This window comes from Danio rerio, chromosome 13, assembly GCF_052040795.2.
Source record: "Danio rerio strain M-AB ecotype USA chromosome 13, GRCz13ab, whole genome shotgun sequence".
Taxonomy (NCBI): domain Eukaryota; kingdom Metazoa; phylum Chordata; class Actinopteri; order Cypriniformes; family Danionidae; genus Danio; species Danio rerio.
The window spans coordinates 42,209,382-42,221,638 of NC_141033.1; the positions used below are offsets into that span (position 1 = coordinate 42,209,382).

General features: G+C 33.3%; 1 long non-coding RNA gene across 4 annotated transcripts; it reads left to right on the forward strand.

The window, feature by feature from the left end:
* Positions 1-2,890: 2,890 nt before the first annotated feature.
* LOC137487432 (uncharacterized) lies at positions 2,891-6,861 on the forward strand. Of its 4 annotated transcripts, none has more exons than XR_015506308.1 (7): positions 2,891-3,161; positions 3,466-3,527; positions 4,007-4,066; positions 4,170-4,252; positions 4,882-4,996; positions 5,261-5,372; positions 6,622-6,861. It is a non-coding gene; the product is annotated as an uncharacterized LOC137487432 (long non-coding RNA). The 4 variants fall into 4 exon arrangements; XR_015506309.1 differs by having other exon boundaries at positions 4,173-4,252; XR_015506307.1 differs by lacking the exon at positions 4,170-4,252.
* The last annotated feature ends 5,396 nt before the right edge of the window (positions 6,862-12,257 follow it).

Genomic DNA, 12,257 nt, shown 5'->3' on the forward strand with positions numbered 1-12,257 from the left:
CTGATTTATGCTATTGTTGTCATTATGACTGTAAATAATGTTTTACTATATTTTTTAAGACAAATGTCAACAAAGTGACATTTAAAGGGTTAATTAGTTTAACTAGGCAGGTTAGGGTAATTAGGCAAGTTATTGCTTTGTAGACAAATGTAGTTTCAAAGGGGCTAATAATTTTGACCTATAAATGTTTTTCAAAAAATTAAAAACTGCTTTTATTCTAGCCGAAATAAAACTAATAAGACCTCCTGAAGAAAAAAAATAAAATATTATCAGACATATTGTGAAAAATTCTTTGCTCTGTTAAACATCATTGATGAAATATATAAAAAGGAAAAAAAGAAATCAAGGGTGGGGGGTAGTTGGGGGATAATAATTAAGACTTCAAGCTGTTTTTGTTTTCCTCTTTAGTGTATTTTGCTTAGTTTGTTTTTAGGACATGATTGTAAAATCAAGGATCAAATAGTTTCAAGATTGTCTGTTGGATGGAACAACATTTATTTGAAGTAGTACTTTCTTTATATATAATTAAAGCATCACTTTAAATGATTAATAAAGTAGTAAGTGTATATTAAAGTTAGAAATGTGATGTATACAAAATGGGCTCTATTTTAATGATCTAGGTGCAAAGTCTATAGTGCATGGCACATAAGCATTAAGGGCATATCCGAATCCACTTTTGCTATTTTAAGGACTGAAAAATATGCTCTCCGCCACGGCGCATGGTCTAACAGGGTTGTGCTTATTCTTTTATTGAGTTATGGGTGTGTATTGAGTATAACATGCATTAAACCAATCAGAGTCTCATCTCTCATTTCTTTTAAGGGTAAGTTGCATCACACCACGGTGCATTTGCTATTTACATGGCAGACTTTGTAAGTGGAAAAACTGAATGCTTCACTAGCGAGAAAACACTTAAACAGACCAACTGCTGCATGAGGATAAAGAATGATCTTCCTCCATTCAGTCTCTTTATTTTCTCTTTATTGCTTTACTTTTGTGGATAAGGAAACAGTGTTGTGCACACTTCACTAAAGACATCCACATGCCTGCATATTTAATTTCATTTCGTAAGCACAAAGATTTGTGTCAAAACTATTTCTAAATTCAGTTCTAATTTCCAGCAAATGAAACAATTAACATTAAAAACAAAGTGTGGTCAAACAACTGAGTTATTTTCAAACACACATCCTATTCTTATGCCCCATATGGTGATGCAGACCTCTCCAAAACCCGACAGGTGGACACATCTAAACTTGTTTTTATTAAAACAAATATAAATATGCATATAATAAATAATAATGCTAATAATAATTACATTATAAAAATGCTAATTGTCATGAATGAACTGAAAAAAGGCATGGAGGCATGAAGAAGGCATGGATGCAATGTTTTTTATATTTATGTAGGCGCATTACTAACACACTCTTAGATGGTCAGTGCCTCAGTCTATTTCACACCCCTTAACACATCTCTATTTTAGACTAGCACGCCCATAAGTCCACAAAGTGGTGCAAATGGATTTGCCATTTAAACAACGTGGTGCAAAACGAAAGAATTAGGGTTGCGCTGATCTGAAATTAGCCTTAAAGTCGCGCCACACACATCTTGCACCTTATTTTGCCGGGTGTATGATAGGGCCCAACATGTTTACAAATCATGCACTTTGGTGAAGGTGAGATTTTTGGTGCAATAACTACACTGTAAACGATTTCTGTTGTTTTCACGGTATTATACTGCATTTCTCAACAGTTGTTTACTGTATAAGCTGTGCACAGTGTGTTACTGTATATATTGCTGTTTTCACAGCATGATAATGTATTCTCAACATTTCCATACTGTGAACATGATTAACAGTATGCTACTGCAGATTTTACAATGAATTTTGGGAAAAAATCAGTTACTGTGCATCTAAATACAGTACTGCAAATGACCATGAAAAACTCTACACACACTTTATATTATTATTATGTTTATTTTTTTTTGACAAAGTATTTTGTGAAGAAAAATAAAATAACCTATTTCTTCAGACTGTTCAGTGCATAAAGCTGTCCCCTGGTTTTCCATATTTGGGTGTACTGCACCTTAATTTTATAAGGTTAACATGAAAATATTAAATCATTTTTAATCAACATAACTTTGTGCTTAACCAAAACGTAAACTGGAACAAAAGTAATTGATTCATGAAACCAAAGTTAGCTTAAATGTCATAATGACCAGCCTGCTTTAGACGGATTCATGAGGATTGGGCACCCGTCATCACCATGGAGGTCACATATCTCCGCATTTTCAAAACAATATTTTAAAATACCCACCATCTCTATAAATAAACCACAGACTTGAGTTTAAAACAACTACATTCCCGCATGAAAAACGGTTAAAACTAAATTTCATAACACATTCATTATAGAGCCATCTAAGACCGGGGCAAGTCTCACATGTCTAGCCGATTATAACCTCGTTTCGCCGGATACATGAGTGATGATGGACACCCTGGAGGTCAGAATCTCCGCTATCGGCAAAGCACGCTTACAATTTACACATGATATCTATAAATAAACCACAGATTTAAGTTTGTAAGAACTACATTCTCGCATGAAACACTGTTAAAATTTCATTTCGTGACATATTAAACGCAATATTTATAATATTAGCTGGGCTTTCTCATCCGCCATTACCATTTGCTTGTTGATGTGAAATGAATTCTGGGAGAAAAAAAAATTAATTCTCAAAACACTTCAAACGAACTTTATTCGTATTGTCAAGGTCAGATATATGTAATAATTTCGCTGGTAAAGTGAATATAAAACAATGTTACTATATTGTAATCAATATCACGTTTGCACTGGTTCGGTTCAGCACTCGAGCGACTCTGAATCGTATTGAACCGTTTGCTCGGGAATTATTTGATTACACGTGTTCACAAGCACATTCAGCAATATGCAATTAGTGTATAATTAGTGTATAAATGCTTGTGGCCAAGCAGTATAACGAAATGGTAATGAATCATATACAAAAAGGAATCTGTTTTAGGCGGATTCGATTCTTTACTGTTCAATAAGGAGCCGATTCATAGAACCGAACGGACACGACTCGACCTGCAGGCAACGGCTGTCCTAATTTGAAATTCACCTGTCGTCTTTCATCCAGCGAATTCATCCTCGGTAAGTGTTTTAAAGTCAAATTTTGTCCGTTAAAGGATTGTTTTATAAGTATTTCTGTGTATTGTGTGTTATTTAAAAGAATTAACCAAGTGACATTAGTTGTAGGTTCTTATGTTATGTCACGCTATCCGTTAACAAACGGTATTTTAAACAAGAAATAACAGACGCCAGGCGGTCATTGTAGTGTTTGCAAGGTATTAGATACAGTGAGTTTATCTTGAGTGAGTTTTTGACCATACGTTAAGTTACCTGAAAAACATAACTTCAACTTATTGTAACTGCATTAATGAAGTCTCTATTTCAGCACAACACTGAGATGAAGGCGAAGTCACCATGAAAAGTTAAACGTTTAACGTTACCGTTAAGGTAAGCTCTGGTCTTCACATAACGTTAGTCATTATGACTAAGCTATCATTATGATAAAATTTTTCAACTGTAAGTTAGTTATTTAAACTAAACTCATAATGAAATGAGTCTTAACTGTTTTATTAAATGGAGCTGAAAATTAAATGCAGTTGAATTATTTTAAGCTAACGTTAATATTAACAAAATACATATTAATTGTCTATTTCTCAATAATGTTAATGAGCTTGATGTATAGTGTGTCATTAATTGTACATTTAATTTTTGGTGTTCAGGTGTACCTGAGGTGAGTGTACGTTCTGAGTACACAGATATAAGCCAAAGTCATATCCATCCTAATCTAAGAGAAATTGATGGGGTCAGGGAATGATTTGTGTACAAATGTATTTTAACCCCATACAGATTGGTATGGTTGTACCATAGATTTAGATTAATTAATGTTAAGTCTTATTTTACTCTTATTATATTTATCTGTTTTTCAGCTACAGTAATTGATGTTGAAAAACTGATGCTACCAATCACTCCTCACTTGATTATTCAAGGTAATGTTGATGTTTTCCTCATTTTGATTAGATTTTTAAATGTCAAGTTGTTCACAGATTTGTTGTGAGGAGTTTCATGTACAACCTCTTTTTCTTCTTCCAGCAGTTCCTAAGAAAACTTTAAGAAAAAAAAAACATCTGGTGTTAAAACAGCCACGGCTATGCTATTTGCCTACCAAGTGCTGAGTAAATATTAGACAAACATTTTTTTCTATAACTGTTGTCTTTGTGTTTATTAGCAATTTTACTGGGCATATGTGTTTGTTTGTTTTTTTCAAACAGCCTGAAAACTGTAAGTTTAGTTCAATATGTTATTTTATGCTATTCATTTTTGTGTTAACATGGATTGCATGTTGAAGCTATCGTTTTATAGTGGGAAAATGTAAAAGAGAATCACTGAATACAATGGCATAATGATTCTGCTTGTTCAAAGAAGGTACTTGATTTAGTTTTCCTCAAGCGACACATCAGTTTTTATGACTATTGCTTGACACTTGAATTGAAGGGACAGTTCACCCCAAAATGAAAATAATAGCATCTTTGGCATCCTCCACTTGTTTCAAAATAGTTATATATTTAATTTGTTCCGTTGAACACAAACTCGTATTTTTTAAAGAAATTTGGTTCAAATATGGATGTCAATAGTTACTGGTTACTAACATTCTTCAAAATATCTGCTTCAGTGTTTAACAGAAATTCAAACTAGTTTAAAACACGTGGAGTAAATAGTGGCAAAATAGTAAACTATTCCTTTAAAAATTTTATTTTGAGACTTATTTATATGTGTCTTGTCTTTTGTCATATTGTCCTTCTAGCCCAGATTGTGATGGACCTGGAATGCGACACCAGTTACTCTTAAGACAAGAACCGAATAAAGCACAGATGTGGAGGTATTTGCAGCCAAACTAACTGGAGGGAAGGAACCTTTAGGTAAAAACACCTGCTTTATTTAGATCTGAATTATTTTATTTGACATAGAGATTTATTGTTTTAATTCTAATTTAAAGCAAACAAGGTTGAGCACCCCTGGTCTAAAAGCTCAAAAATGCTGTTTCCGTGATAAGGTTAAATGTAGTTTAGAAATAGATTCATTAGGATCAATGCTTAAAGTAAACATTTTCTTCTCTCTGTAGACCAAACATGTTTACTATCCCTCATATTTTAATAAATTGTTTCTGTTTTTGTTTCTTACAGTGTGGGTGAACATACTACCTGGATGTCCAACAAAGGCTGCACAAGAGCTCATTTGATAGCACACATTCTGTCCTGTCTACATCTCTGATGACCTGGAAGTGCTTCCACATCAGTGAGTAATACATATTTATATTGTCATGCATACAGGATTTCTGTAAGCTTAGCTTTAATGTTAGTTTCTAATCAGCAGTGACTGTTTTAAAAAATTAAGTATTTAAATTATTCTCAACGTTTTACTGATGCTGTGCACAGTAACGTTATGATGATTTAGTTTGAGGAAATGTCACTAGAGGGTTTGTATAAAAAATAAATAAATTAATTAATTGTATGAAATGACTCGATAAAATGTTTATTTGTCTCGCTGACATGCCATCACTGCTGCATATTAAAATACAGTAATACGAATTGACCGCAGAATATTACCACAAACATTTCATTAAGTAGGCTAGACTGCTCTTTAGTTCTCTACTCAACTTTAACACATTTCCTCGTGTCGCTGAGCCTCTCTGCAGATTTTGCCAAAAATGAATGCTTAGTGATTACTTTGTTTTATGCAAACCAAATATCAGTAACTCATCATTAGCATTATTTTAAAAAATCACCCACGGCTTTCATGTTCTCTAACGCAATCTTATCTGTAAGTTAGAAGTGGATTTATATGTGTTAAAAGCCTAAAAGTATTTAATTAACATTAGTCACGTTAAATTAGATTATTTTTATTTATTTAATTTTAAATATGTAGCCTCTTAAAGTGAGAATGAACTGTGTTCACCCCTCTTAAATTCGTGGAAGCACTAGTAGTGTGATCATGGAATCAGATATTCGAGCTATACAGAGTCGGACATTAAGTTAAGATGAGACTTTATTTTTTACACACCTGTGTGGACACCTGAATAGCAATCTTTAAGAACAATGCCCGCTGATCTTTTCCCCATTAACGTTAGTGTAATTGTGAATTGACAACAAACTGTATTTCACCAACAAAAACAATTAAAAAAAACTGTTATATATATTTTAACTGTTATATATATATATATATATATATATATATATATATATATATATATATATATATATATATATATGTATATATATATATATGTATGTATATATATATATATATATATATATATATATATATATATATATATATATGTGTGTGTGTATATATATATATATATATATATATATATATATATATATATATATATATATATATACAGTTATAATATATATAAAATAAGTTATATATATATGTATAAAAAAACAACAGTGCAGTGTTTCGTTTCTGAATGAATTAAATGGTTTGAGGGATGATTAGTTTTTACTTCAGTGATTGATTTTGCCTGTCATTTTTGCAGGATCATCAGAAGTGCTGCTGCCCTTTTTCACTGTCCCTTTCCACATCATTTGGCCTTCATCATTTCCTGTCTTGTAGCAGTATTTTCACCTGTTTTTAAAATTGTAATAATTTTTGATGCATTAATTGTTGACTGGTTTTAATGATCAATTGTTTATTAGTGTTCTGTTGCTTTGTTATATTGAATTATTGCTACTGTTTTAGCATGGTTTACACAATAAACCTTTATTGTGAAGTTAAAGTTTCAGTTTCTTTATTTTTCTTGTATTTCTTGAACTGTTAAAATAACACTTGTGCAATTTTTGAACATTTTTACCCATTATAAAGTAGCACTATTAAATAAAATAACATTTAATAACTGTAAAATACTATACAGTAATAATAAAAGTAACGTTAAAATACCGTAGTTCTTCATGGTAAAAATGTACAATAAAATACTGTTTTCAGTTTTGCAGTATGTGTATCACTACTGTAATTGGTGTTACAGTAAAAATCAACAACAGTAAAATGATGTATTACATTTTACAGTAAATGTAATACTAATGTAATTAGTATTACAGTAATGTTACCGTTTTATGAAATACAGCAGCTACTGGATAATTGTTGCCAGTAACTTACTGTTGATTTAACAAGAAATCGTTTACAGTGTAGGGATGCACCGGAGTGAAAATTCTGGGCCAAAACCAAACATGCTGGATTCTGGATCTAAAACTGAAAAGGCTTTGTAGTAATTATTTATTATTATATAAAATAACATACAGACCTTGTGAGACTTATAACTTAAATTATACAGATTTTTAAACAACACAAGACAACAAAATCATCACATTTTATTGATGGTAAATTTTATTTGAGGGATGTCATTTTACCAGCGATGCCATGACTGCACAATGGCACTATGGCAAGTTGCAGGAACAAGTATACTACATAGAAATGTCTTGTTGGCACCTGGTGAGCATGTGGAGTTCCTAGATAACTATTTTTGTGTGTAAACTTTGACCTCAGCCCATGTGCAAGCTTGTAGACTGTGCACTTTGCTGCTTTTGGGGTTTGGTCAATACAGCAAGAAAATACCCATGTTTGATGCAAGCCATTGAAATGAATGGGTTTCATGACGCAGCACTTTCCGCATCTGAGGTGAAAGCGGCTTCCTACCATGCAATGTTTACGACTGGAGAGAGAGTGAAACCAGCAGTTAAACATTGCTGGGCAGCGTGGTGCTGTATAGCCATTTTTGAGCTTGTATTTTTGGGCGAAAATGGCATTAAAATTGGCAAATTCAATGCATCCCTAGTAATAACTGTTAACTGTAAAAACCATGCAGCGAGAAAAGGATAAAAAGTTGTTGGTGTTTTATTGCCTCTACTGATCGTTTTACCTGGAAAACACAGTAAATTCTATGTATTGTGTAGGTAGGGTTTTGAAGTTTTGCACGGATGCATTTCCTGTAAGTTTTAATTTATGTGGGGAAAGTTTCAAGACAAGGAAGAAGAGTTTCACTGCTGTACTGATGAAATTGTTTTTATTGGAAGTTGTACCTTCAGATGTTTCATTTATTAAATATACCATCTGCTGAGCGACAAGACAGACTTTGGATGTTTTATGGATCATTCTCTGGGACTTTCAGAAGAGAAGGAACAAAGAAATACAGAAGACACAAGGTGAAATGTTCTGTAACAGTGTGTCAGATGCTTGATCCCTATTGTAAAGCAACACATCTGCTCTGTTCAGGTTTTTGGGAGCATTATAAAACTGTAATTATCCAGACCACTGCAGGTTTGCATTCGGCTGTCAGGACCGCAAACTTTCCTCCTACTGTAATTTAAATGTGAGGAGGTTTGGATTTCTTTGTCTTGCAGCAGATTTTTCGTACAGTGATGCACTGACTTCTCATACTTTTCTAAAAGCAGTAATCCTCCGCTGAAGGTTTCTATCATCATGTCACTAATATTGGTATCCACGTCAACAGGATGGCTAGTGTAACTTCATCATAGTTACATTAGCTTTGCTTGACTCCAGAAAAGCAACAGGCTGCTTGAACTTGTCAGTGGTCACTCAGCAGTGACACTAAAGAGCTGACATGATTTTGACCTCTTGTTTATCTGATCTAAGCTCTACTGAGAGAGTAAAGGCCTGTTGATACAAATAACAAAAACTAAATCAAACTACTTTGTAAACTTCTGTTATTGTCATCATTATTATTTTTTTTCTCTCTCTTTATTACATATATATATATATATATATATATATATATATATATATATACATATATATATATATATATATATATATATATATATATATATATATATATTTTTTTTTTTTTCTTTTTTTTATTTCTTCTCTTCTGTAAAAAAAACTAAACAAAAAGATAAATAAATGTAACTATTTGTACTGATATAGTGTTTTTTTTTCACAATAAACAATTTAAACATAAAAATGTTTTTGAGACATTAAATTGACAAAAAGACTGTAATATGGTGAAATATAATATATGCAAGGAATGTTCTCTGTTTTAATGCATTTTCAAATATAATTTGTTCCTGCAGTGTAAAGAAAATTCTTCTGCATACTTTTTATCTGAATCAACTTTAACTTTAATAATCATATCAAATTGGAACAATCAAACTGACTTAAAGTATTAAGTTAAACTTCATATTAGTAAACACATTTAGTTGAAACCTAGTAGCATAAAAGTAGCATGAAAACATTTGTTTTCATTACTGTTTTCCATATAATTTTTCCAAAGTTAAATTTTTAACCTCATTTTAATCATTTTTTAATTTATTAAAAATAATTTTAATATTCTGGTTTTATGCTTAAAAGCATCATATTTCTGTTAGCATTAATATAAAAACAGTTTTTAGCTTTAAGATTTTTTTTGTAGAAATGTATACGTCTTGATACCATGAGTTCTTTGAGAGGGTAAATCTACCCCTGAGGGGGACCTTAATATTGAGAATACTGACATCTAGGCAGAAGTTCTCAAGACTGGCTACTTCTAAAGGCCCTTGGGTATAAAGGACTCCCATGAATTTTCACTTCACACTTTTCTGGAAAGAACAGAAACCAAACTATCCATGTTTCATCTTTAGTTTCATGTAATTTCAGGTGTTAATTTTTAGTTTTTCGACCTCAACTGCAGTTTGGGAATTTCACTTGCATTAAGCAACATATTGTTTATGCCCCATGACAAACTGAGGTATTGGATGAGAATATGAAGTAACGACTGCTGGAAGAGTGTTGTTTTAATGAAATTTGATACCACATGCCGACTGGAAAGAAAAAACTCTGCATTTTGTGATGCAGATGTCTGTGATCCTAGGGCCAAGGTGTTTTTTTACATGCAATTTTTATTTCTCTTTTGCTATTTGGGCTTATTGGAACCTAATTAGACTAAAGCCCAACTATCATCTTTTGATATGATGTACTTTTAAAAAAAACGATGTCTATATGTGGATTTGTGGTCCTAATTTACATAAACCACTTTTTCCTGACTGTTTTGTAATCATATATAACATAGAAAACAAATTGAACATGTTTTGACTATCAGACAGTAAAAACAACATTTTCTTTTCCCATTTTGGAAAGTAAAAATAGTGTTTGGGACATTTCATATGCTGCAAAATAGTTGCAGGATGACACTATGTCTGTAAAAAAAAAAAAAAAAAAAAAAAACATTCAAAGTATTTTAAATAGCCACTGAAGAACTAAATTGTGCTGTCCACGTATGTGGACACTCAATCCCTAGGAGGTTAAGGTAATCAAAAATCGCTGTTTACATGGCAGACTCTGAATCAGAGTATTTTTAAAGTTGTATTAAATTAGGACAATTGGTGTCCATGTAAACATATTCCGTGAAAGTGCCAGATGTTGTCATAAGCTGTCAAAGACAATTGAGTCCATCCCCTTAAATGTTTCATTAAGTTTGACGTGTTTCTCTCTAAATGTTACATGCAACTTTTGTAAAGCATCTGCTTCATGTTGCTGTGTCAGAATCCTTGCTGGAAAATATAATCATACTTTAAAACGCAAATTTGAGGAACGCAGTCATGAGTGTTGATGAATCTGAAGGGAGTCGCTCACTGGGAGTGCTGTACTGTGCGTGTTGCCTACGTGCGTGCTTTCCCTAAAGGCTGATTTATACTTTTGTGGCAAGCGCACACGGTCACATAGCCCTCGCAGTGGCTGAAGCTGACACACACCTCTCAAAGAATGTATCTACACGTCGCAATGAGGTTTAGCGCAAACTCTGTAATTGGTCAGCTTGGTAGCGATGACGAGCATGGGCGGTGTTGAGAGCCGTGAGCCCGATGGAGTGATTTGTTTACAACTGTCGAGTCCTGTGAACGAGCTCCAGATAGAATCTTTTGTTTTGTGTCTATCTTATGATTAAAGTTGTGGCATATCTGCCAGTTCTCACCTCTGAAAGAGCGAGTTTTAGCTACTTGAAGATTTCAGAAAAAACAATGGGTCACAGCGATCACTTGATGCAGAAGTACAAATCAGCCTTAAGCAACAAGAACAAACACCTACGGTGTGCATATCCCTCAGTTTTTTTTTAGAGTTCACACTTAGCTGATGATTGATTATAAAGCTTATTTGGCATGCTGTCCTTGGAGAGAGCCCTGAGCTCATAAGATCCTAAGCCCAGGGCTCCCTCCAGTTTGCAAGGCGAGAAAAGAGTTTAAGCTCAGGTAGATCATGATCATCAGATAATGATTGCTCTTAAGAGATAACTACTTACTAGGAGCATGTGTATGGTTCCGATTTGGATTAGTCTGTTAACTTAAGTTGCAAGTTTTTGGACGGTGGGAGGAATCTGAGGAACCCGGGGAGCATGTTGACTGGCTTGGTAAGGACTAGAACCTGTGATGTTCTTGCTGTGAGGCAGCAGTACTAACCACTTGGCCACTGTGCCACCTACAGTATCTAGGAAAGCAGGAGGTGGGGTGGAAGTGGTGATTCTTCAAAATGAAGATGGCTGTTATATGGAACTTAGGGTATTTATAGTGGCTTAGGTATCGTCAGATTGGTAAATCATAAATTGGACAATGCAGGACCAGCCTCAAGCAATCATCATAAGCAAGATTCTCTTGAAATTAGTTTATAAATAAACTTCACTTAGCTTTGAATGTTTAGAAATGATGTGACACAACGCGTATTTATGTGTGCCTTTGATAGTACATCTTAATGCCTCTTACTTGTCGCAGCACTAGTGGCACCGAAATTAGGCACTATTTATATGCTGATTCGGTCTGGTGCATACCGGTTACATTGGGTTTCGGTACCCAACCCTAGTCATTAACATGTAATGTACAGTAAAATGCCAGTCTCGGTTAAATTAGTTTTTAAAAAAAAAAAGTTTTGTTGTTTTTTTAACAGGCAGAACACAAACAAATAGATCAGAATAGAATGTACTACATTAAGAGTTTTTTGGCCCCATTCTAAACCTTTCATTCCTCAGAAGTTCTCACAGAATTATTATGGCATACGGATGAGCACTTCAGAATAGAACTCTTCCAATGGCTTCATTTAAATACTCACGTTGCATATTTAGTGCCTGATTCAACCGGATTGCTAATAATTGGCGAATAAGATTCTCTCAAAACTTTAGCGAATTCTTTGTCACCTCAG